A 22,255-nucleotide genomic window follows, 5' to 3' on the forward strand; every position below is an offset into this window, starting at 1 on the left:
TGCCATCATCAGCACCAGTTGAGCGTCTCTTTTCTTTTGCAGGCATGGTCTACCGCCCTCATAGAAGGGGATTAACTCCTGAATTATTGGAGAAGTTGGTCGTACTTAAAAACAACTAGACTAAATGAGAATGGTTTAGTTTTCTCTTTTGTAGCATAGTTGTGTTATTGCTACTATTTCTGTTATTGACCTTTCAATAAAGTTTTGCTATAAAGGGCAGCCTACCACACCATTGATGTGAACTTAGCTATACATGCCATTTACGTCAGAGGAAGCTATTTCAGGCCCTGTTGAGATTTAGAGAAATGCCCATGCTTTTTTATTTTTATTTTGAATTTACACATTTCTCATATTTGTGTTATTGCTGCTATTTGTGTTATTGACCTATCAGTAATAAATAAAAGACTTAAGATTATTGTGGGAGTATTTTTGTATTTTCAAAATACTAATTACTTGTATTTTATTTAAATACATTTTTCACATCAGTATTTTGTATTTTATTTTGTTACATTTCATGAGCCAGTATTTGTAGTTTGTAACAAAATAGTTTTTGATGTATTTGTGCCCACCTCTGATCATAGTGATGTGTATGCTCTCACCAGCTCTGCAATTCAGCGCTGCAGTCTATTCACGTCGCGTTTATTTATATAGTACTTTATACAATAGATTTCTCATTGCAGCAGCAGCTTTATAGTGAAACATGAAAAAACAGTGACAGACATCGCTGTGTGTGTGTATGTTAATTATGTAGAATTACATTAATTAATTATGTATGTATCTACTGATGATATTAATTTAATTTATTTATGTAGTTCAGTTCTTTTATTTATAAAGCACATTTAAAACAGCCACAAGACTGACCAAAGTGCTGTACAAGCACAAATAACTAAGGATCGAAGAGAGAACTAATAAACTACGTGTACAGATTTGAAAACAAAGAAATCAAATAAACAAAATAAAAAATTGAAACATACAGAGGAGAGACATTAACAAGTTTTAAACGCTAAGGAAAACAAATAGGTTTTCAGAAGAGATTTAAAAACTGATAAAGAAGGAGATACTCTAAGTTCTACCGGTTCCACAATCTAGGCCCCACCACCGAAAAGGCTCTGTCTCCTCTGCGTTTGAGCCTAGTGCAAGGGACAGTGAGGATATTTAGATTACCTGATCTTAGGTCTCGGGACGTGCTATAGGAGGTGTGGTAGTCCAGACGGATAACTTGGAGCAAGATAATGCAAACATTTGTACACAAATAGGAGAATTTTATAGTCAATCCTAAATTGGACTGGGAGCCAATGGAGAGCTCACAGAATTGGCGTGGCATGATCAAAACACAGGCAAGAAAGAAGCAGAAACAAGCAATCTCATATGTGAGCAGATGCATGTGAAAAATTATGCTGTCATCAACAATACAATAAACAGCATGTACTTCAAAACGGCCTAATGTTAAAAATGAAATGTCGCCCCATACAGTGGTTAGGACTGTGAAGCTTTTGGGGTGTTGGTGGTCTCGATCTACTCCATCTGTGTTTTGATCAATGGCGTTATTTTCCTGTCAAATGTCGAAAGCACATTATTGTAGCGCGAAAGTACATTAATATAATGCGCAAGCGCGAATCTCTCTGCTCGTGCGCGCTCTCAGAGACACGCTGCTCTTGTAAGAATTTTCTCTGGGCTCGCTCAGAGAATATGCCTGCACTTAAAACGTGTTCAGTGCAATCGCGAATCTCTCCTCTTCGCTTAAAGTAAGCGTGTATGTGCTTAGACTGTGTCCCGTGCGATCGCGCATGCCGAAGTACTCTTCTCTTCGATTTCTTTCTCTTTGCTCTTGGCATAAACGCTGTCAAAACGGCAACAACCAATCAGAAATAGGCTTCAACAACTGACCAATGAAAACGCGACATCGTACATGGAATCTTATTGGTTGATATTGAACCGCACATGGAATAAGTTCACTTAAGTTCAATCAAGACGAGCCGAGATGGATCCACCAAATCGACGATCTCAGGTAACCGGTTTTATTTGTTTTGATGTTAAATATGTTTATTTAAATGTAGAATATACTTTTTTAAATTTTATTATAGTCATGATTAGACTTTTAAAGCTATTTTACATAATATTTAGCTCCATTTGTGTATCACATAGTATTCATTCTTCCTGTTACAGAATCAAACGGCTCTGGCGTGATGTGTGGACAGCGGTGACTACCACATACAGTATTAGATACCCTCCATGGTCTTGAAGAAGATGGCTTGCTGGACATCTCAAACACACTACACATTTTCCTTGCCCACTTTGTGTTTCTTCCCCGTCTCCGCAAAGACTTGCAGACATTTGCTGAGGGCTGGAACCATCCCACTCTCCGCAACGAGGGAAATATGACCAGGGTGGGAATTATACCGCGGCCATGGCCGCCGTTGCCCTACACTTTGGCCTTCATGCCCCGTGAAAAAAAAATCATCGTACGGCCACAGTGGCCTGTGTGCCCTGGCCCTGTCCAAGTTCCATGTATAAAGCGCCAGTGCGGCATAGTGGGCTTGCTTTGAATTACAGCGAGCCACCCAAGTAGTCTCTGAACTTCAATTAGTTCGTGGATTCGCGCAGGTGCAGTGTCATAATCACATCGATGATGCATTGCCTCAAAACAGCAGTGCAAGAAGCATGTAACATCAGCACCAACAGAAGAACGACACTCAGGTAAGCATTAGCAAACGAGCTAAGCCGGTTTGATATGATACGTAACTGATTAATGTGGTAGGATTTGACTGAACGTAACACTTAGTATTACCGGTATTTGCCATTTTTGCATGCTGAACTAGCAAGCTAGCTGCTAGCTACTTAGGACAACAAACATCTCCTCAGGGGGAAAAAGGTCGGCGGCTGCAGCGCCATTTAGCATTTACTGTACGTTCACACCGCCGCCGACTTGAGCTGCAAAGAAGCTCTGGCCGCCCTGTCAAGGACGCTTGTCAAAAAGTACGAGGAAGCTTGTTGACGCTTTGGCCGCTCTGACGTAGCAGCATTCTATGTTCGATCATGGGAGAAGAGAAGTGTCACACCATGAAAAGTAAGCAGAATAAACAAGCAATACATTGAAACTAGAAACCTTTTATAATGACAGCATTTGTAACCGTTTTGGTCACATTTGGTCGGGAAAAAAAGAATAATTAGCTATTATTATTTATTATTATTAATAGTGAGTGCGCGGCCGGGGCTCTCTCTCTCTCTCTCTGCTCGTTCTTATGCCCTGTCAAGCGCGCCCTGTTAAACTGGTCAGGACTTTAAAACACATGCAAATGATAAACTTTCACTCTATGATGGTTAAACTGTGCAATTAATCTGATAATGATAGGAAACCCAGCAACGGCGATGATCAGCTTCTCCTCCGTTTTCTCTGAACTAATGTTTTGGTAGGAACGAAAGTTTACATCGTGTGTTTCTCCGGAATCAACCAGCGCGAAGGACGTCTATATTCCGATTGGTTGCTGGCGTTTGCCGCTGCTTGCCGCTGAACCGCGTCATAGCTCATTACCATAAAGTTGAGCTACTTTCAACTTTCAGATTGACGCTCAAAACGCCCAAAACGCGACGCCGATGGATTTGACGCTCCTTGCAGCTGAGAGAAGCCAGCTTCCATTGAAAATGAATGACTTACAGTAACTTTGGAAGCTCAAGTCGGCGGCGGTGTGTGAACGTACAGTTAGTTTACTACCTGAGGCTGTGAATGTAACGTTAGCTAGTATTTTTCCTGCTAAGCCGTATTGATATTATAGCCTACATGACGGACGTATGTGGTGTTGCGTTGAACTGAACATCTACGTTTAAGAAGCACTATTTGGTAGGACTATTTAGAACTATTTGTAATCAACGTCTCTCTGACGTTAGTGCGACATTAAACTTATTGGCATTTATGTTGTTTCTATTGTTGTGAGGGTGTATACCTTCTGGATGAAATGGTTCTCTCTCTCACACTCACATGATATAGAGGACTGAATGAATATTTTGAATGCTTTTATTGGCATTTGTGTTGTTTCTGAATGCTTTTATTGGCATTTGTGGTGTTTCTGAATGCTTTTATTGGCATTTATGTTGTTTCTATTGTTGTGTGAGGGTGTATACCTTCTGGATGTAATGGCGCTCTCTCTCTCTCTCATTAAAAAATGTTTTTATTTATTAAAAAAATCATAATCCATGTCTTATTCCAAATAAGGATGTTATGGTATCAATCGGAATGGGAAAACCATCGAATTGTACTCAATGGCCTTTGTGCCCTGTCATATGGCCTTGGTGCCCCCCCCAAAAAAGAAAAGGTGGAGGCCAAATGGCCTTGCCCCTAAAATTACATAATTCCCACCCTGAATATGACCCCACATCAGTTGTGGAAGGTGGGACTTGGAAGTGAGATTGAAAATTTTGAGGTATGAATGAGTTTTATTTCTTTAACTCAAATAATGTTCCTTAGAGGTTGCTTATTTGACTAAGAATTTTAATGATTACATTTCCCTAGGATGTAAAGAACTGTGACATAGACTGGGAAAGTGCCATTTTCCATTAGGAACCATTAACCGTATTTGGAGTTGTGTTTCCAGAACTCCTCTCCCCTCTAAATGAACAAGAAATGAGAAGCCTCCAAGCTGCTGTTGACCCTACAGTGACATCACACTCGAATGGTAGAGACATCTATATTCAGTGCTTTGATATTTTTCACTGACAAATTGTGAATACGCTTAATCTATCGTCCTTTGCTTGTTCAGATCTACTTGAGATGGAAACATGTATTTTCAAATTACACTTTATTGAACATCAGAAAAAATATTCAAATACAGTGAACTTATTGTAGGATTCAGTATCACTCTCTTTTAGGGTGTCACCCTTAACTAAAACTGTAGTGACTGTCACAAAGAAGTATGTGGTGCTGAACATGTCACAAGTTTGTCCTGTCTTGTTTTGCACTTGGGTGTTTGTTGTGTTGAGCCATGTGCTCGTGTTCATTGTTAGCCCTGCCCTTCTTGTTATCTTGTTATTGATTTAATAAATTCCACCTGTTGTCATCGTTACCTTCTTTTGTTTGCCTCCCTATTTAGTCTCCTTGTGTCTGTTGTACTGTGCTGTTACGTTGTCTAATGTTCTTGTGTTTGTTTCCCAGTGTTTTGGTTTGTTTATATTATTCTAGTGTTTTCCCCCCCGCGTGGGAGTTTTGTTTATCATTGTATTTTGCTTTTATTTTATTAAAATCCCATTTTGGTTTTCTGCAATTGAGTCCTCAGTTTTGTTTTTGAACCCAGCCGTGACAGAACATTGTTTGTGGAATGCTTACCAACTGACAGCTTAAACTCTTTATACTAACATCTATCAACTTGAAACTGTAATGTCATGCAAGCAATACATTCCTGGCAAAGAAATTGTGTCCATTGTTTCTAAACTTAATACATTTCCATGTTAAATTGAAAAGCTTGTGTAGCTAAACCCTCAGAAATTCCTGGCCAAGAAAGAAACCCTCCATCAACACAGTTTTGAAGTCTTCATAGTTTAACAGGTGTTTAACAGGTAGCATAATTGTATTGCTGCATGCTGCCACAGTTGGATAACATATCCTATGCTCATTATATTCTACTTCACAGTTATGGTTGAATTGCACTGTGATTTTGAAATGTGTCTTCTCTTGAGACAGAATAGGAATGTGTCCCTGTCCTGTCACCCACTGAAGGAATGTCTTAGGAGTCATGGGGAGAGTACCCACACCAGAAGTACTGACATCTGAAAAACAAATTACAAATTAGTAATTATTAAATCTTTTTTCAGATTTGAATTTAGCAGTTGATCTCGCTACGTATTTAATGTTTAATCACTGGTGTGATTGCACGAGACAATGTGTTAATTATCAGACGTAAAATATTATTTTTGCCTTTTGGAATCGGCTTTCAAATCTATTTGGCTCAAAAATCTCACTTTCAATGGGCATGGCACCTGTAGTATGAACAATGTGGTTGACAGTCTAGGTCATTTATATGTAAAGTAATCCAATCGCCCTCTTCCCAGACATTTCTAAGATACATTTGACATATTTAACATAAAAACAAATAAAACCGGTTACCTGAGATCGTCGATTCGGCGGATCCATCTCGGCTCGTCTTGATTGAACTTAAGTGAACTTATTCCATGTGCGGTTCAATATCAACCAATAAGATTCCATGTACGATGTCGTGTTTTCATTGGTCAGTTGTTGAAGCCTATTTCTGATTGGTTGTTGCCGTTTTGACAGTTTATGCCAAGAGCAAAGAGAAAGAAATCGAAGAGAAGAGTACTTCGGCATGCACGATCGCACGGGACACAGTCTAAGCACATACACGCTTACTTTAAGCGAAGAGGAGAGATTCACAATTGCACTGAACACGTTTTAAGTGCAGGCATATTCTCTGAGCGAGCCCAGAGAAAATTCTTACAAGAGCAGCGTTGTATCTGAGAGCGCGCGCGAGCAGAGAGATTCGCGCTCGGCACATTATATTCCACGCGCGAGCAGAGAGATTCGCGCTCGTGCATTATATTAATGTACTTTCGCGCTACAATAATGCGCTCTCGACATTTGACAGGAAAATAACACCATATTGATCATCGTGCTGAATCTGATCCAGACGTCATCTTTGACAAAAACATGATTTTCTCAGCTGTTTCCTCAAAATGTTGCTTTTTTTAATGACACTTACCCACATTCAGGTGTTGATAAAAAAAAAAAAGTACAGGAAACTAGAATAACATTTATTTATTTTTGCTTAAAAGCAGCGGGTCTTTCTTTTGATATGTTGCATGTTCAGATATTCATTCAACAAAATATTCTGGTGGCATGAAATTGTGAAAATGATCAAAAACGATGGCAGACAACTTTTTTCAAAACCGCTGGCTGGGAAAGAGTTAATAAAACTGCATGTGTTTGTCAGAAGAACATAGAAGCTGGAGCTACTTCTCTCTGTTTTTATGTACATGGCGAGTCAAACAGGTACTCGGATAGTTAGCAGCATTTGTCTTCCTGCCAGGTCTAAAATAGTCTGCACATAAAAACTTATCCTGAATCACTATTGTACAACTATAAGACAAAAGTTTGAAAGGTGGATTCATGATGTACTCGCTTGTATACATTTTGAACAAAAGCCTATGACCACAACTATAAGTTTCTCTTTCCCTGAACTGATGAGTTTACATGTTTTCTGGTTTTGTGTTTCAGTGATGCATGTAAAACAGGTTCATCTACACATTTTTCAAGTAAGTTCCTCCTTCCTGTAGAGCCACATTCCTGCTTAGTTCGTGCTTCAAATAATAGAAAACACATTCTGTGCCAATGCAAGTATTATCTGGTGTCTAATACATTCATTTCTAGCATTATCTTATCACAAACAAAGCTGTGCTTTATGAAAAAAAACAATGTTAATGTCTCTGAACAAAGAAAACAAATATTCTTATTTATATAGATTTATTATTTGTTTTTTTAACCATTTAACTAATTAATTTTCCCCATAAAATATGCATTTTATTTATAATGTATGTTTTAATGCAGTGTCAAACTAATATTTTGGGGTAGATTTTTTTATATTTATGAAGCTTGGTTGAAGTTTAATTCAGTTGGATTGTTAATATTTCTTTCAGGTTATTTTGTAACATTTTATATATACTGTATGTGTATACATTTCCCCCTAAATATATGTATATGGTAATTTTATTTGAAAAGAAAGAAAAACATGTTATGTCTTAAGTTAAAAGTCCTTACTGGCTGTTGAGAGCCAGGATTGTTTCAACGCTCAGGGTGTTGGGCGAAGAGAGACGTCAGTGGAGGTAAAAAGATGGCAGTGAGTTAAAAAAACAGTCGGGTAAAAATACCATTCTTTGACTGTTGTCGAAAAGAGAACTAAACTAGGTTAGAGAGAGAGGCTGCGATTAACTGATTGAGTTTTTATCACGGTATACGGTATTATCACAATATTTTAATTGCACGAGAGAAACAGGTTAAAAAGATAAACACTTCAGTGTTGTCCACTTAGTAAATTTAATTAATTTTTAAATAACAAAAAGTACCTCAAACATTTAAATACAAATTAATATAAATAAAACAATAAAACAATTGGAAATGTATGATTGTGTTGCGTTCCTTTTTTAACTGATAATCAAATTAATTATTCTGCCAAATTTCCATTTTTAATTACAGAACTTACTTTTAGCTGATTATTGTATTGTTGTTGTTAAAATACGAGACGCAAACTTTAGTGGAGTTAGTGGAGTTCAGGCTAACTCTTAAACTACGTGGAAGTCTTTCAAATAGTTGTTTTTATGTGGTATTCAACATGAGAAATAAAGTGTCTTACCTTTATATCCCTGAATTGCACTGGGGTGCGTTTCCCGAAAGCATCGTTGGCCAACTATGGTCGCAAGTTCATCGCAATGTCCATTGAACTCTATTGGTAACGACGGAACTTGCGACCATAGTTGGCCAACGATGCTTTCGGGAAACGCACCCCTGGATGGTTGTCGCGAAGATGAGCAAACATGTTAGATGTGTTCCCTTGTTTCGCAGCCACTTTATCCGTCTTTGATCAGCAATCCGTCTGCATTTTTTTGGAACCCAAAATATTTCCAAACCTCTGACTTTACCCTTTTAGAAGGGGGCTAAATCGTCGGCAGCGTTCCTCCTTCCCCTTACGAAAAAAAAAGTATACTTCAAGTTCATTTTATGAAGTATACTTGAGTAATGTTCAAGTATATTTTTAAGTATACTTTATGTAGTAAGTATACTAATGTCAATATGTACTAGTAGTAAACTTGTAAGTGTACTATTTTAATACCGTTTGGGACTAAATTGCATAGATATCATATATAAACGCTAGATGTCTTATGGCGCAGTCACTTCCGGCATCATCGTTCGGCCATCTTGTCACAGTGCTCTGTGCATTAAGGTGAATGATCAGCACGCACACAAATCCTCTTATCTCGCTGAAATCTTGATGGATTTACAAACGGTTTGGTTTCTTACAAACGTTATTAACGTGGCTATAATTCCGAATGCTTGAACATGTATGTTATAATTTTTCATATGTATGCAGTGTATGTATGCAGTGTCATAACTACATCTCTGACGTTTATAACAAACCAAACCGTTTGAAAATCGGTAGAAAAATTAGCAAGTTATGGTTATTTAAAAGTACATGCACCATTGTAGTGAGCGAGTACACTGTGGCAAGATGGCCGCCACGTGCGGACGTCGACCTCCATTGGCCAGCAGTGCGCACGAGACATCTAGCCTTTATATATGATATCTATGCTAAATTGGCCCACTTGAAGTATATAAAAGTATGTTTAAGTGTACTATAAGTGTAACAGTAGTAAACTTTAAGTGCACACGTAGTTCATAATTATGTTTCTCATTTGTACTGCAATTGAACTTATGAGTGTACTAGTAGTTTACTATTTTAATACTTGTAGCAACTTTGAAGGATACTCTCAGTAAACTACTAGTTTAGTAGTTTTATACTACAAGTCTTTAAGTGAACTTAACATCATACTTATAGTTTACCATTTATATATTATTTTTGCTCTTTTAGTGTACTCTTAGTAACCTACTAGTTTAGTAGTTTTATACCGCAAGTATATTAGAAAGTTTTCTTTTAGTGTACTCTCAGTAAACTACTAGTTCTCTTACGAGAGGTTCTCTCGTATTGCGTAAGTTTAGCTTACGCTACGGGTAAAGTCATCTTTTCTCGAGATATGAAGCCAAAAATTATCCTTAATTTTTATATCTTGTCAACGCAGTGCGGCAGCAAGCAGACCTAGAGCAGGCAATCTAGCGTGCTGATAGGCTGCTCTGCGGCAACTGCAGCAGCCTATCACTGAGCCCTTGGCGTGACGTCACGCCCAATGAGCGCGAGCAGCGCGCCTACGCGTCACGGCCCGAGGCGGGGCGTGGCAGAGGGTATAAATATGGGCTGAGAGGCTGCTTTCACTGATTTTTGTCTTTTCAGCGAGGCTCTACGCATCGCTGATCTCCGAGGAAGCCGCCGTTGAAACCAGCGCCTTGCAAGCCGAGGATTCTGCCTGAGGAAGCCGGCCGCCTTCGCCGCCTTCAGCAATCCCTGCCTGCTTCGCTATCCGGCGAATATATCCTTTTCACTATGCATTGTATTTCATGTAAAGCTCCGCTCAGCGACAGAGACCGCCATGTTATCTGCACTCTCTGCCTGGGACCGGACCACGCCGCCCTCGCGGCGGGCGGCTGTGAACTGTGCGAAGAACTGCCGATGTCGACCCTGCGGGCTCGACTCGCCTTGTTCGACGCTCCAGCTGTCTCTCCGTCTGCCTCCACCGGGCCGCGCAAGAAGAAGCGCCGCTCTCAGAGGCCACCGGAATCCGCAGCAGCAGCTGAGCGCTCGCCGGAACCCCTCCCGCGAGCTTCGCTGTCTCCTTCCCCTCCCCCCCCTCCCGACGCGCAGTGGCCGGCCTTCGCCCGCACTGCCGTCGCCTCGGGGGATGAAGCGGACGACGCTGCTTTAACGGACAGCTGCTCTCTCCTGGCCTCGGACAGCGAGGAGTGGTCTGGATCTCTCCGCTCCACCTCCTCTGCACAGGAGTCTAGCCGGTCCCGCGCCAGTGTCGACGCGGAACTTCTCCGCCTCCTCACCAAAGCGGTTGACCAATTGGGACTCGCCTGGTCCCCACCGAGGGCGCCCGCGCCTAACCGACTCGACGGGTGTTTTCTGCCTAGCCGCCGCCCAGCGCCTGCCTCTAGGTCAGCACCCTTCCTGCCTGAGCTCCACGCTGAGCTCTCTAAGTCGTGGAACGCCCCATTCTCCGCTAGACTCCGCTCACCGGTCTCTTCGACCCTCTCCCAAGTGGACGGGGCCGTCGAGAAGGGATATACTCAAATTCCCCCGGTGGAAGATGCTGTGGCAACGCACCTTTGCCCGCCATCCGCGAGATGGCGCTCAAAGTCTGCCCTGCCGTCCAAGGCCTGCAGGACCACATCAGCACTCGTCGGCCGCGCCTTTTCCGCCGCCGGCCAGGCTGCTTCCGCCCTGCATTCTATGGCTGTGCTCCAGATCCTCCAGGCCGATCTCCTCCGCGAGCTGGACGAGAAAGGCCCGGATCACGCCGTTCTCACGGACCTGCGCAGCGCGACGGACCTCTCCCTTCGCGCCACAAAGTCCGCTGCACAAGCCATCGGGAGATCTATGGCCTCGCTCACCGTCACCGAAAGGCACCTTTGGTTGACGCTGGCGGATATGAGCAAATCTGAGCGTTCCGTGTTTCTCAACGCACCGCTCTCTCCCACCGGCCTGTTCGGCCCAGCGGTCGCCGGGATCGTCGATCGCTTCTCGGAGGTGCAGAAGGCGTCGCAGGCGATGAATCTCTTCCTGCCCCGCCGCTCGAGCTCTTCTGCAGGCCGCTCTCAGAATCAGCCTCCTGCACGAAGCTCGTCTCAGCGCTCTGCCCAGCCTCCGTCTTCGCAGCGACGACAGGGCGGCCGCCCTAGATCGCGCTCAACCAGCCGTCACAGACCGCCTCCCCCTCGGGGACCCCGGCCCAAGGTGACGCTCAAGCCTGAGCCCGCGAAGTCCTCCTAGCGGCTGCAAGGAGGAAAAGATGGCTGAGTCCCGCTGCGGCCGGACCGCCATCAAAGCGCCCAGCTCTGTCAGTCCCCTTAGAAAAGGCTACTGCAGCAGCTTACATCGCAGCCAACGAGCCAGTAATACAACTCTCTTGCCTGCACACAAACGCCGTTTTCACGGCGACCCAGAGAAATCTCATAAAGAGTATGGTTTCGGGTTTTCCGGCTCACGCCGAAGGTGTCATGAGTGTAGAATATGTGCCCACGCCCCAGTGCTCACCACTACACGCAAACACGATCTCCCCGGTAACGCTCACAGAGCGCACTCTCATAAAGCGGGCACGCGCCGCTCGAGTGCTAAAGGTAGAGAATGTGCCCACTCTCCCGTGCCCACACCTACCCACTGCCCGCTCTGTCACACAGTTATCCCGGGATGCAGATCCTCTAAAGCTCCCTTACACTGGCCGTGTTGCATATGTAAGCCCTGTGCCCGCTCACGAGCGCGCGCACTTACTAACAAACACGTTAAACCCCATGCCGCTCTCGCGCCACGGGTTTCTAGCATCAGAATGTGCCCCGTCCCCAGTGACCGAGCCGTTATGTGCTGTACAGCCAGTCACCATTGTTCGCGAGCCCCCGTATTCGAGCACCGGCAGCGCGCGCGCCGCCCCGTCCTCTCTGATAGAGGTTCCCCATCCCGCCCAACGCGGCGATCCGAACCCAGAGATCATTCGACCCCTAGCTATGTGTGCGAAAGCATGGCAAGCTATCCAGGGCGTGTCAGAATGGGTGCTGAATACTATAATGCACGGCTATTCGCTTCAATTCGCTCGCCGTCCCCCGCGCTTTCTAGCACGGACAGAGACGAGAGTGAATACAGAAGTAGCGCATCTGCTTCAGGCAGAAATAGCAAAGCTGCTGCACAAAGGGGCTATAGAACAGGTGCATCCTTCTCTGAGCGAGTCGGGCTTTTACAGCCGTTATTTCCTCGTACCCAAGAAGGACGGAGCGCTGAGACCTATTTTAGATCTGAGACATTTGAACAAAGCTCTCATGAGACGGCCGTTCAAAATGATCACAACCAGACAAATCCTCGCGCAAATTCGCCCGGGAGACTGGTTCATCTCTCTCGATCTAAAGGACGCATATTTTCAGATTCAGATAATACCCCGTCACAGGCCATTCTTGAGATTCGCCTTCGACGGTCGGGTATATCAGTACACCGTCCTGCCGTTCGGTCTATCTTTAGCACCCCGTACATTTACGAAGTGCATGGACGCGGCTCTCTCTCCTCTGAGGAGACAAGGAATGCGGATACTGAATTATCTGGACGACTGGCTAGTTCTCGCGCAGTCAGAGGCAGAGCTTTTGTCTCACAGAACAGCGCTTCTCAGCCATCTGGAATGCTTGGGTCTCTCGGTCAACTGGACCAAGAGCTCATTACTGCCCCGCCAGTCGACTTCCTTTCTCGGAATAGAACTGGACTCGGTGGCTATGACGGCCAGATTGTCAGAGCAGCGCGCGCGCCGCATTCGACATCTCGCCGCGTCTTTCCAGACGGGCAGTCAGGTTCCGCTGAGGACATTCCAGCGAGTCCTGGGGCATATGGCCTCAGCTGCAGCAGTGCTCCAGCTGGGCTTACTGCGCATGCGCCCGCTTCAACGCTGGCTGAAAGCGCGAGTGCCTCACCGAGCCTGGACGGCCGGCTGTTTACGAGTCAGAGTGAATCATGGCTGTGTTTCAGCCCTGCAGCCCTGGCATCGCACGGGAGTGACGATGGGAGTTGTCTCGCACCGGAAAGTTGTCTCGATAGATGCGTCCAACCTAGGTTGGGGAGCGCTATTAGAGGGCAGACCGGTCTATGGCCCTTGGTCAGACCAGGAGAGTCACCTTCATATAAACTGTATAGAGATGCTGGCGGTCGAGAAAGCGCTCAAGCACTTCCTCCCATACCTACAGGGCCACCATGTACTAGTCCGCACGGACAACATGTCAGTGGTAGCCTATGTGAACCGTCAGGGCGGTGTCAGATCCAAAACACTCTGCGCCCTGGCGGAACGCCTCCTTGTGTGGGCTCAGCACTCACTGCGCTCCAGACAGACTGTCCAGGGACAACGTTCCCCTGGGCGAGTGGTCTTTGCATCCCCAAACAGTCCAGTCACTGTGGCGCCGTTTCGGCAGAGCGAAAGTCGACCTCTTTGCGTCAAAAGACAATGCGCACTGCCCACGGTTCTTTTCCAAGAGCGAGGACGCGCTGGCCCAGACCTGGCCCAGCGGCCCGCTTTACGCTTTTCCCCCTGTCTCTCTGCTGCCACAAGTCATCGGGAGAATCAGGGAAGCGCGCCACACGGTGCTCCTCATAGCCCCGTATTGGGAGAATCAAACGTGGTTCCCAGATCTAATACGGCTGGCGGACACACCCCCCTGGCCGATACCGGTGAGAAGAGACCTTCTCTCTCAAGCCCGCGGCTCGATCTAGCATCCTCATCCAGAGCGCTGGTCTCTGCATGTATGGATAGTCAACGGATACCCGTTGACTTGCCAATAGGGGTTGTGAACACGATCACACAGTCTAGAGCTCCCTCTACGAGGCGGCTCTATACATCTAAATGGTCTGTGTTTAATAAATGGTGCACCGCCCAAGGGCTGGATCCACAAACATGTGAGGTGTCGCGTGTGCTTTGTTTCCTCCAAGAGCTGTTGGACATGGGCAGGTCCCCCTCCACGCTCAAAGTATATGTTGCGGCCATATCAGCTTTTTCCGACTCGGCGCTGGGCCGCGCATTAGGGAGGAATGAGTTCATTATCCGCTTCCTTAGAGGAGCTAGGAGGATGAACCCCCCGCGACCCCCCTCGGTTCCTATTTGGGATCTTTCCCTGGTCTTAGAGGCCATGAAAGCGCATCCCTTTGAACCCATGGAAACTGTGGATATGAAATACCTCACGCTCAAAACCGTTTTTCTGATAGCCCTGTCTTCAGTCAAACGTGTGGGTGACCTGCATGCGTTATCAGTTAACGCGGCATGTCTCGAGTTCGGACCTAATGACTCTAAAGTCATTCTCAAACCGAGACACGGTTATGTCCCCAAAGTGTTGGGCACACCCTTCAGAGCACAGGTCATTTCTCTCTCAGCTTTGCCGGCTACCGGCAGCGAAGTTGACAGTAATCTCCTTTGCCCTGTCAGAGCGCTGAGAAATTACTTTACGCGCTCCGCCGCCATGAGGCGCTCGGAGCAGCTTTTCGTTTCGTTTGGTGGGCGCACCAAGGGTCTCGCCGCCTCGAAACACACTCTGTCCAGATGGATAGTGGACGCTATTGCAGCTGCTTATGCGTCTAAAGACCTGCAATGCCCTTTGGGCATCAGAGCCCACTCTACTAGAGGCATGGCCTCGTCATGGGCTTGGTCTAGCGGAATTTCTATTCATGACATTTGTACGGCGGCGGGCTGGGCCTCCCCGTCTACATTTGTTAGATTTTACAATCTAGAAGTTCCCGCCCTGCAGGCTAAACTTTTATCAGTCTAAATCTCGCGTAGGCCGGCCCACTTCTGTGCGCGGGCTACTGCTGTTTGATTTAGCCCTCCTGGTTGAGCTGTACAATATAGGGTTGGTTAGTCAGACCGGCCGCGCCGCTCTGTTCCCCCCACTATGTGCTTATGTACTTGCGCTAGCCATATCATTGGCCGCCCGGCTCACACTCTCGTGTTCCCCGGGCTTCCCTGGGACTCATTCAGTGGATGCCGGGCGCGCACGGCGTTGACAAGGGAGTTCCCGTAGCGTAAGCTAAACTTACGCAATACGAGAGAACCTCTCGTAAGAGAACGTACTCGGTTACCTAACGTAACCTCTGTTCTCTCTAGAGAGGGAACGAGTATTGCGTAACCCGCCGTGCTCGCGCCACGAGCTCTCTCGCTTCTGCGACAAAAACCAGTGAAAGCAGCCTCTCAGCCCATATTTATACCCTCTGCCACGCCCCGCCTCGGGCCGTGACGCGTAGGCGCGCTGCTCGCGCTCATTGGGCGTGACGTCACGCCAAGGGCTCAGTGATAGGCTGCTGCAGTTGCCGCAGAGCAGCCTATCAGCACGCTAGATTGCCTGCTCTAGGTCTGCTTGCTGCCGCACTGCGTTGACAAGATATAAAAATTAAGGATAATTTTTGGCTTCATATCTCGAGAAAAGATGACTTTACCCGTAGCGTAAGCTAAACTTACGCAATACTCGTTCCCTCTCTAGAGAGAACAGAGGTTACGTTAGGTAACCGAGTACGTTTAGTAGTTTTATACTACAAGTTTTCTTTAAGTGAACTTAACATTATACTTATAGTTTACTATTATAAAATATAAAAATTTTACACTTGCAGTAGGCCTATACTACTAGGCTATGTTCAAATGTTATTTTTTTCACTTGAAAAATACCTTTAACTCTACTTTAATTTTAAAAACCTTTTATTAGCTTCATGCATCCTTTTTTATCAACACTTGAATGTCGGTAAGTTTCATAAAGAAAGGCAACATTTTAAACAAAATAGTTGAGAAAATCACATTTTTGTCAAAGACTACGCCTTGATCAGATTCAGAACGATGATCAAATCGAGTAAATCGAGTCCGACACCCCCACAGCTTCAGTCGTTTTCTCTTAATGGGTTACGCTTCATTTGGAAACATTAAGCAGTTTTGATTTACAAGCTGTTTAATGTTTGATGATCACATTATTTTACATTTGAGTGAGCAATCTTCTATCACTTGTTTCAGCTTCTTCTTCTCCTATGTTTTTATCCGGAGATTCTGTACTAGAAGATGTATCATAGCGCCCCCTACCGTATACCAGTGAAAACATGGATAGCTGGAAAATGCAGTCAATGGTGGGGAAAAGTTGAATTAAAGTAAATTCCTATGTACACCAGTGGACTAGCCTACACAAAAATTCAGATACGCAGAATTAGAAACATATCTGTTTTATATCAATATTTTAATCAATATTTTCAAACAAAGTTTCATAAGACTATATATGAAAAACGATGTAAAAAAAAAGGTATATTTAATAGGCTACTCGATCAAAAGAGTTAACACAACTACAAGCCAAGTATACTTTGAATAATTAAACTTTTAAGTATATCTCGATCAAAAGATTGAGTACAAGTATAGGCCAAATATACTTGGACTTTTCTTTCAGTATAAGTCAAGTACACATAAGTGTAATTAAGTATATTTTTGAGAAGTATATAAAATGTAGACTGAAAGTATGCTTTCTTCTTTTTAGTTGAAAAGAAGTATACTAATAGAACACTTGACACAACACTGTCTCCTCTCCACCAGTAAGCTGGTGTGTGGTGGGCGTTCTGGCGCAATATGGCTGCCGTCGCATCATCCAAGTGGATGCTGCACATTGGTGGTGGTTGAGGAGATTCCCCCATCTATGTAAAGCGCTTTGAGGTATCAGAAAAAGCGCTATATAAATGTAACGAATTATAACACTTGAATAAACTTATTTTCCATGCTTATTTTATTTACTCTATAAGCTATTCCACCCGAAAGTTTGTTACTATATAAAGCTGAACATGTTAGTTATACGACAGTGTGTAATATTATGTTTTTAAAAAAGTATTTAATAAGCTACTAAATCAAAATAGTAAACACAAGTACAAGCCAAGAATACTTAGAATACTTAATTATACTTTTAAGTATATCTCGATCAACAAGTAGAGGCCAAATATACTTGGACTTTTCTGTCAGTATAAGTCAAGTATACTTAAGTGGAATTTGAAGTATATTTCTGAGAAGTATATAAAAAGTAGACTGAAAGTATACTTTCTTATTTTTAGTTTAAAAGAAGTACCGTATTTTCCGCACTATAAGGCGCACCGGATTATAAGGCGCACCTTCAATGAATGGCCTATTTTAGAACTGTTTTCATATATAGGGCGCACCGGATTATAAGGCGCATATAGAATAGAAGATACTGCAGTCAAACGTTTGACTGGGTTTGCGTTATGAAGTGGTCACCAACCTTTTAAAGCCTAAGATCACATCCAAAGTCCAAATGTAAACCAAGATACCTTGTTTATACTCGACGCGTCCGCATGAGCGCGAAGTTAATAAAAAAAATAATATCCGTCTGCTCAGGCAGATTCGGCTTAACAGCGCGCGCGCCTCTGAATCCGAAGATGCATGACTTTGAGCCGAATCTGCCCGAGCAGACGGATATAAGTAGTACATCTCATCACACCGGCACCCAGTTTGCGCGTCTAAATCAGTTGTATGGTCTGGTGTTCAGTCTAAAACAAAACAGTTGCGTCAAGTATAAATGCCTCGTCTGTTTGGGGAGTTGCGCGCGCAGTCAGCGGAGGCTCGCGCTCCGGTGTCAGGCGAAAGTATAAACAAGGTTTAAGTCAGCGGTTGTTTAACAGACGTTAACATAAGGCGCCAGATCCATATATAAGGCGCTCCGGATTATAAGGCGCCCTGTCGTTTTTTGAAAAAAATAAAGGCTTTTAAGTGCGCCTTATAGTGCGGAAAATACGGTATACTAATAGCACACTTGAATAAACTTCTTTTTCGTAAGGGTCCACCATGCTTTTTCTCCATGTGGGGATTGTTTACATTAGACTAGAGTGTGCACTGGGCTGCATGCACACAGTGCTTACACATGTGGGGATTGTTTGCATCAGAGTGCGCACATGTTTTGCGCAGAATATACACACTGTTTTTTAAGCGGTTGATGGAAAATAAGCTAATACGCGTTCTAAAAATCTAGATTCGGATCTATTATTTTTCACGGTATTTTGAAGTGCCCGTGATAACAATATCGTGCATATTCATTACCGTGATTTATCTCATTACCGAATACCGTCGCATGTCTAAACGCAGCATGAGCACAATGCCTCATTCTGTCCTTTCAGGGAACGAGGTTACGTTCGTAACCGAAGACGTTCGCTGTCAATATCATCATATGACGCTATTGGAAATGTAGTGCAATCATTCCGTGTTACTGTGATACGGTGCTCGGCTTAAGTGGAACAAATGCTCCTAAGCACTATGTCCCACAGTAGGAATTACTGTATTAAAGTCACAATCATCACAAGTTGCATAGCAGCACATGCCTTATAACAGTATCTCTCCGGTGCTAACATGCAGCAGAGAAGACTACTGGACCTAGTTGAACATCAGTGTTTCAGGGGTTTAGAGTAATTGGTTGACTAAGTTGTGACAAATGCAGTTGCAGACCTGGTTGAAACACCAAACCCGAGAGAAGTGGGTGGCGTTTATTCGGCCATTATAAGCATGCAAGCAATACAAGAGAAAGTGGCAAATCTCGGTACTTAACACAACTCAACTGAAGTAGAATAATACTGTAGTGACGCGACACCCGAACAATGGCAGCAAAAAAGGAAGCAGTAAAACCTGGTTCACTAACATGATATACATTGGAGATAAACAATGCTGATTCAGTTAGAATAACCCAAGTACGGTGTAGATTTTAGGACACCCTCAGACGAACCCAAAAGCAGAAGAATGCTTAACTTCAATTTATTGAAACAATAATATAGTTCAAGCTTAACGGCTCTTGGCCAGATTGGAACAGCAGAGAAGAGAATGATCAGGCAGGCAGGGGTCAGAGTCCAGGACAATCAAATCCAAATTGTGAGGTGAGAATCAATGTCAGACAAGCAGGATAGTCAGGCGAAAAGTATGAAAAGAGAAAAGTATGTGAGAAAAAAACAAAACAAAACTAAATGAGAAAACAGGCAGGTGACCAGGGGCCTCATTTATAAACGTTGCGTACGCACAAAAGAAGGCGTACGCCGCTCTCTACGCAATAATTGGTATTTATAAAAAGCAAACTTGACGGGAAAATGTGCAGTACTTTACGCAAACTCTGACCCAGGCGTACGCACAAAAACGGGTGAAATGAGAAATGGCGACACCGTCGGCAGATGGAAGAAACACGTGAAAGTATGTGAAACTGTAGACCGTTGTGTAAAAGAAATGGCAATACTGCCTCTCATAAATAACATGAAGACTTCACAAAGCAAGTCTTACAATTAACAGCCTACACGAACACCCGTTTGATCGATCTGCAGTTTAAAACAAACAAAATCAAACGAAGATTACAACAGAAATGCAAATTAACACATATTTGCAAAATGAAAAGTGAAATATGTTCTGCAATAATATTGGTATGTTATGCAATTCATCCTCATAACACATCTGTAGCTTGTCAGATGCAATCAAATGGATGGTAATAAAATGCCATGATGCCATCACAATGCGCTAGACGCTTTTTTGCCTCGACTTTGATGTCCGACCATTTCTTTTAAATTTTGGCCACGGTCCGAGGTTGTGAGGCTGCAGCATTAACGGCGTCTGCAACCTTTTGCCACTCAAGTGCCTTTTTGGCATTAGTAATGCCCACACTGTGCCCTCCAAACAACATTTTACTCCTCTTTTTCACCAACGATAATTTCTACTTCACATTGAGTGAAGTTACGTTTCTTGTTTTTCCTCTCTGTGTTTGCCATGATTTCGCAGTCGATGAATATTAACTTGTGGGCGTTTCACGGACTATTTATGGGCAACTATGGGCGTGACATGAAGCCGCAAAAGCTGCGCTACATTTAGAATTGATTGTAATTTATTAAGGGAAAACTGCGTAGGATGTGCGTGCGCACGGTTTTATAAATCCGAATATTTCCGTGTGTACGCACGTCCTATGTTTCATCCGTACGCCACTTCTGACGCAAATCCTACTCAAAGTTTTATAAATGAGGCCCCAGGAAAAGGTACAGAACACACTGGCAGAAAATAAAGGGAATGGAAGCAAAGATGTAGCTGAGAAATCAAGCAATAAAGGGAGACAGTTTTGCGCAAACAAGCAGATGCACTGATTGTGAAACACAAACAGCTGTGCGCAAATGCACGAGGAAAGGACAAAAACAAACACAAAGGAGGAAGAAAACAGAAAGAAGATCAAACCCGAGTCCTGACAGACTTTAGTCATTGGACAAAATGGCATCGCGCCTAAGATTGAAAAGCTTCAGGTCCCAGCAAAAACAACGTCATGTGTTTAGGTCTTGCACAATTAGGCATCGGACGAAACAAACTCAGATTAAAAGGTGTCAGACATAAATGTATCGGAGGAAACTGACTCAAGACCCCATATATTCACTGTGAAGTTCTTTTTCTTCTTTGCTTCGGGGTAAAACAAAGTTGGAAATACCTTTGCAGGAATACTGTTAGTGAACATCCCGACACCGTCCAAGCTGCTGAGAACGGCGTTTCTATAAATATGTGCACACAACAAAAATGACAGCAGTTAATAAAGAATCAGGGTCCTGTTCTTCGTACGTTGCTTAAAACATCCGAGATCAAATTACACATCCAAGATGATATCATCGTGCTAATCATGATCCGGCTAATTAGGTTCTTCGAACACACCTGCAGGATATGATTAGTATAGCTGGATTGAGTTATCTGAGATAATTGCGCGTTCATGCGCTGGTTAAAAGGGGATATGAATCGATAGTAGAAACATTGATCAGCAACGCTGCTATTGGCTGTTCAGCGTGGCCAAAGAGCGCGCACAGTTTTTCTCCTCAGCAGAGCAAGAACTAATAGTCGAAGTTTATTCGGAATTTTAATGTATAAACAAAACGCCAGGGAACACCTCAAAGTCTGCAAAAGCCAGGAGAGAGGGCTGGCAAAAAGTAGCAGACAATTTAAATCCGTTAGAAGTGGCCATGTTAGATGTTTTTATCACTTATTAGCCTATATTTTTGTATTTTAATAATTGCATAATTACTATGGTCATGAGCTGTGGGTCATGACCGAAAGGACAAGATCCCGGATACAAGCGGCCGAAATGAGCTTTCTCCGCAGGGTGGCTGGGCGATCCCTTAGAGATAGGGTGAGAAGCTCGGTCACTCGGGAGGAGCTCAGAGTAGAGCCGCTGCTCCTCCACATCGAGAGGGGTCAGTTGAGGTGGCTCGGGCATCTTTTCCGGATGCCTCCTGGACGCCTTCCCGGGAAGGTGTTCCGGGCATGTCCCACCGGGAGGAGACCCCGGGGAAGACCTAGGACACGCTGGAGAGACTATGTCTCCCGGCTGGCCTGGGAACGCCTCGGTGTCCCCCCGGAAGAGCTGGAGGAAGTGTCTAGGGAGAGGGAAGTCTGGGCATCCCTGCTTAGACTGCTTCCCCCGCGACCCGGTCCCGGATAAGCGGTAGAAGATGGATGGATGGATGGCATAATTACTTTGTTCATTGTAATGTCAGAGTCACCACACTAGAACATGGGAACAAATAAAAGTGTAGTACAAAAATATTCTACATAATGGTAATTTTTTGTTATATTATAGTCTCTTTTATAAAAGGCACTGTTAAATAAATGGTTGTCTGTTTATAAAAAGCAACCAAGAAAAAGGCTGAAAAAAAAAAAGATCTTAGTAGCAAAATAATTTTTGCTGCATTAAATTAAGGCTGTATAGTCATTTCAACTGTTAAATCTTGAGTAATGATGAATTGCTTTGCCTTGTGAAAGTGAAAACTGATAAACTTAGAGTGTAGTTCATTGTAATGACATTGTGTTTTCCTCTTTTGTGCACTTTTACATAATACACCAACACTTGTATCTGTTCCCAAGAAAGTGGTGGCTGAAATATGTGCAGTAAGTGGAC

Source organism: Rutilus rutilus, assembly GCF_951802725.1.
Source record: "Rutilus rutilus genome assembly, chromosome: 4".
NCBI lineage: Eukaryota > Metazoa > Chordata > Actinopteri > Cypriniformes > Leuciscidae > Rutilus > Rutilus rutilus.